Genomic DNA, 6,000 nt, shown 5'->3' on the forward strand with positions numbered 1-6,000 from the left:
CCTTTGCCGAGTGCCATGCCCCGGCACTCGGCAAAGGTTTTTTGTTTTTTTTGTTTTTGGCCTCCAATTTTTTTGTGCTGCCTTTTTAAAGCACCAGGAACTCCTAGTTACAATTTGGGGATTTTTTGTGGCTTTTTGTTATATTTAGTTATTTTATTTCGTTTACTTGAATTTTTCTAGAAATTAGAAATTTGAACTGCATGTGGTACGAATAATGGAGTTTAATGATTCGAAAATTGATAGTCATGTTAGTGAGTGTTATGAGAGGCCGTATCCAGGAACGGACCCGAAATTTCGGACATCTCGTTCACGAAACATGTCCGCGAAATTGCGTGTGAAGTGTTTATAAATTCTATAAAAAGCAAACGAAGTCCGAAAATCATGAAACGTGTTGAGATGTCGTGATATCATATGTGGAGGCTATGATAAAAATTTCAGAAGATTTCGTGCACGTTGTCACGTACGTTGCCCGTGCCGCCTTGGCCTCGCTGCCCACGCGCCCGGCCGCCCGCGCGCCGTGCCCTCGGCCAGCCCTGCCCCCGGCCAGCGCCGCCTGCTGCCTTCGCGCCCTGCCGCCGGCCGCGCCGTGCCCCCCGGCCGGCCCTTCCCCCAGCCGCGCCGCCCGCTGCCCGCGCGCCAGGCCGCGCCGTGCCCCCGGCTGGCCCTTCCCCCGGCCGCGCCGTCCTGACCCCGGCCGGCCCTGCGCCCCGGCCACGCCTTTTTTCCAGCCTTGCCCTGCCCCCGGCCGCGCCCCGTGGACCACCCGCCCCGACGCCATCCATGCTTGACCCCGTCCCCGACTCCGCCCGATCCCGACGCCGCCCGCCCCTACCCCGTCGCCCGTCAGGTATGCCTTCTCACTTATTATTGTCGAGGTAGTGGTAGTTGTAGTAGTATTAGTTGTACTAGTGGTATTATTAGTACAACTAGTGGTAGTATTAGTAGTAGAATTAGTGGTAGTAGTAGTAGTAGTAGTACAACTAATGATATTAGTTGTAGCAATAGTGGTAGTAGTAGAAGAACCAATGGTAGTAGTAGTAGCAATAGTGAAAGTAGTAGTACAAGTAGTGGTACTACTTGGATATATTCTTCTGCATGGATTGATATCTAAACTACATGGCTTCTGTTGAGCCATATGTGCTTGTCGGCCATCGTGCCGTTGTTTTTTGCCGGTTTTGGAAACCTCACCGTGCAGGGGAGGTTCTGCCAAATTTTTTTGTAAATAACAGTATTTTGTTCCATTTTTGTAGAGAAGAGCCCGTCAGAGTTGAGTCGGAGTTCTCGCCACCGTGTCGGTCTGCCTGCACCGCGTCGTCTCGCCACTGCACCGACCCGCCACGGCCCCGCTAGCCTGACTCCGTCGCCACCCTAGGTATAACCCCTCTTTTCGTATCATTGTCGTAGATCGCGTAACCCAGTTAGGCGTCTCCCGTTCGAAAGAGATACGGTTGGAGGTATGCAGATCTTTGCATATCTATGACCGTATCTATTTCGGATTGTCCACGCTTTTTGGACAGCCCGCAGATGCGTAGATGGGTTAGTTTCCATGTTCTTCTCTAGTCCAAGACAGAGTTTCGGCATCACCTCCCTGTTGTTCTCCGGATACACACTCTTCTTTGGCAGGACGTGTATCTGGAGAACAGCGGGGAGGTGCTGCCAAAATTCTGTCTCGGATAGGAGTAGAGCATGGAAACTAACCTCATCTACACATCTGTGGGTGGGATTAGGACCTATCCTCACCTATTAGACAGTAGGAACACCATGTACATGCAATTAATGGTTACATTACTCGCCGATACATATGTTAGAGATGGATGACCGTCAGTGGATGTACACGGGCTGGAGAAGTCAGAGTGATTACACCACGGAATGGATGAACAAGACCGATGCTTTCTTGAACAGTGCATTTGGCAACGCTGCTAAAGGACATTGCCTAGTTTTGTGTCCCTGCAGCAAATGTGGAAACAGGAGAAGGGTAAACAAGGTGAAAATGGGTAAACATCTTGTGAAGAATGGATTTACGCCGGACTACACCCGGTGGGTCCACCATGGTGAAGCCCATCGTATGAGAGAGGAGGTGGTGAGACCACGGGTGGAGGCTTTTGATGCTGATGCCGGGGTAGCAGACATGTTAGATGACTTTCACCAAGGACAGTTCGATGAGGGACATGAGAAGGAGGAGATGGAAGCAGCCGCACAGGCGTTCTACGATATGATGGACTCGGCACAGAAACCCCTTCACGATCGGTCAACGGTGTCTCAACTGGATGCCATTGGACGCTTAATGGGGTTGAAGTTCGAGTTAAACTTAAGTCGACCTGGCTTCGATAAGATGTTGGCCGTGATTGGCACCTTGCTTCCGGAGGGCCACATTCTGCCGAAGAGCATGTACGAGTCACAGAAACTCCTTCGAGCACTTAAGATGCCGTATGAGCAGATACATGCTTGTCCGAAAGGGTGTCTCCTATTTAGGAAAGAACACGAGCATGCAAAGTTCTGTCCAAAGTGTAAATCCTCCAGGTACCTAGAGGTAGACTCTGATGATGGCCAGAAGAGGCAACTTACGATCCCCATGAAAATCCTACGGTACCTTCCGTTCCTACCGAGGATCCAACGGCTATACATGATCGAGGAATCCGCGAAACAGATGACATGGCACAAAAATGGCAAACGGTACAATCCTAACAAGATGGTACATCCATCCGATGGTGAAGCTTGGATCCACTTTAATGACAAACATCGTGACAAAGCAGATGAGTCTCGTAATGTACGTGTCGTGTTGGCAACAGATGGGTTCAATCCTTATGGAATGATGGCTGCCCCATACACATGTTGGCCCGTCTTTGTTATCCCCCTTAATCTCCCCCCCGGTGTCTCCTTTCAACGACATAACGTATTCTTGTCGTTGATAATTCCTGGACACCCAGGGAGTAATATGGGTGTGTTCATGGAGCCCGTATTTGATGAATTGGTCCGTGCTTGGGACGAAGGGGTATGGACATACGATCGAGCTACAAAGACAACCTTCAAAATGCACGTTTGGTACCACTACTCCCTGCATGACTTCCTGGCGTATGGGATATTCTGCGCCTGGTGTGTTCACGGGAAGTTCCCATGCCCAATATGCAAGGAAGGTGTGAGGTTTATTTGGTTGCAGAAGGGTGGCAAGTATTCGTCGTTTGATAGACATCGTCAATTCCTACCTCTTGACCATCCATTCAGACAAGACATCAAGAACTTTACGAAAGGCGTCAAAGTGACAAACCCTGCACCGCGGATGATGAATGGTGCCGAGGTTCATGCTCAGATAGGTGCTCTCGTGCCCAATGAAGAAGGTGGTTTTGTGGGATATGGTGAGCAGCATATGTTGACTCATATCTCATGCCCAATGAAGAAGGTGGCTTGGGCAACGTATGGGCTTGTCTCTGCCACCTGGGCTGTTGGTTCCACCTCCGCCTCCGCGTCCTGCAGCTGCAGCTACTCCTGTGAGTATCAAAGTTTTTTACTTTCACTTGTGCTTTGCTTGTATGGCCTCTATCGTCCTAGATTAGCTATCAAAATAATTTTGTCTCACATGCAATCTTTTCTCCTTTGTGCAGTCTTCATCTGACGGTGGTTAGAATAATCCACCTCATGCACCTACGAATGATGCATCTGGGCCTTCACCACAGTCGCAGTGGCCGAGATGAGTGCATGTTGTATTTTTTACATTTGTTGTTTACTTGGTGATGGACTTGTGATGCACTTGTGGACTTTGATGGACTTGTAAACTTATTTGGATGAACTTGAGCACTTATTATTATATATTGTGATGGATGTGATATGGGCAGATGGATGTGTGGATGGATGAGATATATATGTGATGGATGAGATATATATGCGATGGATGAGATATATATGTGATGGATGAGATATATATGTGATATATGTTTGTATGAATGTATTTGTCATGATGGAATGCAAAAAAAAAAAATTTGCCGTTTTGGGTCACTTTGCCGAGTGTTGCACTCGGCAAAGGACCCCTTTGCCGAGCGCAATGGTCACAACACTCGGCAAAGCTGGCAAAATGGGCAACCAGAAAACAGATTTTCCAGCTTTGCCGAGTGCTATGACTATAATACTCGGCAAAGAAATTTTAAAAAAAAATTTAAACTTTGCCGAGTGCCTGCCGTGTTGGCACTCGGCAAAGAGTTAAAAAAAAAATCTTTGCCGAGTGCCTGGAGTGGTGGCACTCGGCAAAGAAAATTTCCAAAAAAAATAAAAGCTCTTTGCCGAGTGCCTTCCGGGTTGACGCTCGGCAAATAATTTTTTCAAAAAAAATAAAAAATCTTTGCCGAGTGCCTGGAGGTTTGGCACTCGGCAAAGAAAATTTTCAAAAAAAAAAAAGCTCTTTGCCGAGTGCCTTCCGGATTGGCGCTCGGCAAAGAATTTTTTAAAAAAAATAAAAAAGCTTTGCCGAGTGCATGGAGGGTTGGCACTCGGCAAAGAAAATTCTCAAAAAAAAAAGCTCTTTGCCGAGTGCCTCACGTGTTGGCACTCGGCAAAGAAAGTTTTAAAAAAAATTTAAAAAAATCTTTGCCGAGTGCCGGCAGGGTTGACACTCGGCAAAGTGACCGTCAACGGAACCGGCGCCGTGACGGTCGCTTTTCTTTGCCGAGTGTTTCCGGGGCACTCGGCAAAGCCTTTGCCGAGTGCCCGATAAAATACACTCGGCAAAGAGTGCTTTGCCGATCAATTTTTTGCCGTGTGTGCTTTGCCGAGTGCCGCACTCGGCAAAGGCTTTGCCGAGTGCAATATAGCCTTTGCCGAGTGCCTCAGGCACTCGGCAAAGAACCTGAATCCAGTAGTGGTGGCACCATCGATGGGCTCACAAGTTTTTTTATTTAATAATAAAGGCAGGCATTATGTCCGGCTTAGTAAATCAGGGTTTACTATGACGTGGAAGTACAGGTGGCCAGACGACCTGCCTCCGTTATTGCTATTTGACCACCTCAGATACGGTCTCGGCAAGGCGAGGTCTCAAGACCTCTCTTTTTTGTTATTTTTTTATCACATCTGGTTCGTTACACAAACCGACAGTGGAGCATTATCATTGCCCATTTATGTAACGAGCGGGCCATGATAAACGGCACCACCGGTTTGTAACTGGCATTGATTTACTATACCTACTAAGCCCACAACCAGTAGTGATGCGTTTTTGGAACTAGCGTGATAATGTTGGCGTACTAGCTCGTGACATCATGTGAAAATGATTGTAAAAACACAAGCTATCGAGAGACAGCACCACATCCATGCCTAAAACCTACGCCCAGCACGGACCCGAAGTACAGGGGGCCATTGTACCCGTAGGGTACCTGGCTGATGTTCCCACCAACTGTCATCTACCTGACCCAATACATCATATATATACTCATCGCGGCTGAACTTCATCCAGCTTTATATATGTTTCTTGCAGTCAATCTCTGTCTTTTATTGTGGTCATGGTGGTCCCAAATCTGCTTGCCCACATGCCACATTGGGCTGGCTGGGGATCCTATAATGAGCCACACCAAGTTCCTCCGTATAAGTAGTTGCAGTGGCCAAGAAAGAAAAACTAAAGCGTAACTCCTCCAGGATCCTGCTGTACCATGTATATACATACACGACCATCTCGGCTCCCTATCTGAATCACAAGCTGCAGCACCATCTTCTCAGCCAACATAGTGCGGCCCCCAACCCCACCCCAATGCACCCTGCGCGGCGTTTTCACAATGTCGTGCCTCCCAAATTATATACGTTGCTTGGCGTGGAAAATGTTGGTCATGGATGATATATAGGCATGGGAGGTATCCAGGCAGGAAATCTGTAAAACTGTGTATATCAGAAGAACTAGCTCAATTTTGTGTCATTGCCGTCTGTCAAAATTGTGAAGTTGTTCCAATATTGGTCTAGCTAGCTAGCTAGGAATTTTATGAATATTTGAGAGTAAGTGTTGAATAATGTGTTCAAGTACAAGTTTCT

Source organism: Miscanthus floridulus, chromosome 15 (assembly GCF_019320115.1).
Source record: "Miscanthus floridulus cultivar M001 chromosome 15, ASM1932011v1, whole genome shotgun sequence".
Taxonomy (NCBI): domain Eukaryota; kingdom Viridiplantae; phylum Streptophyta; class Magnoliopsida; order Poales; family Poaceae; genus Miscanthus; species Miscanthus floridulus.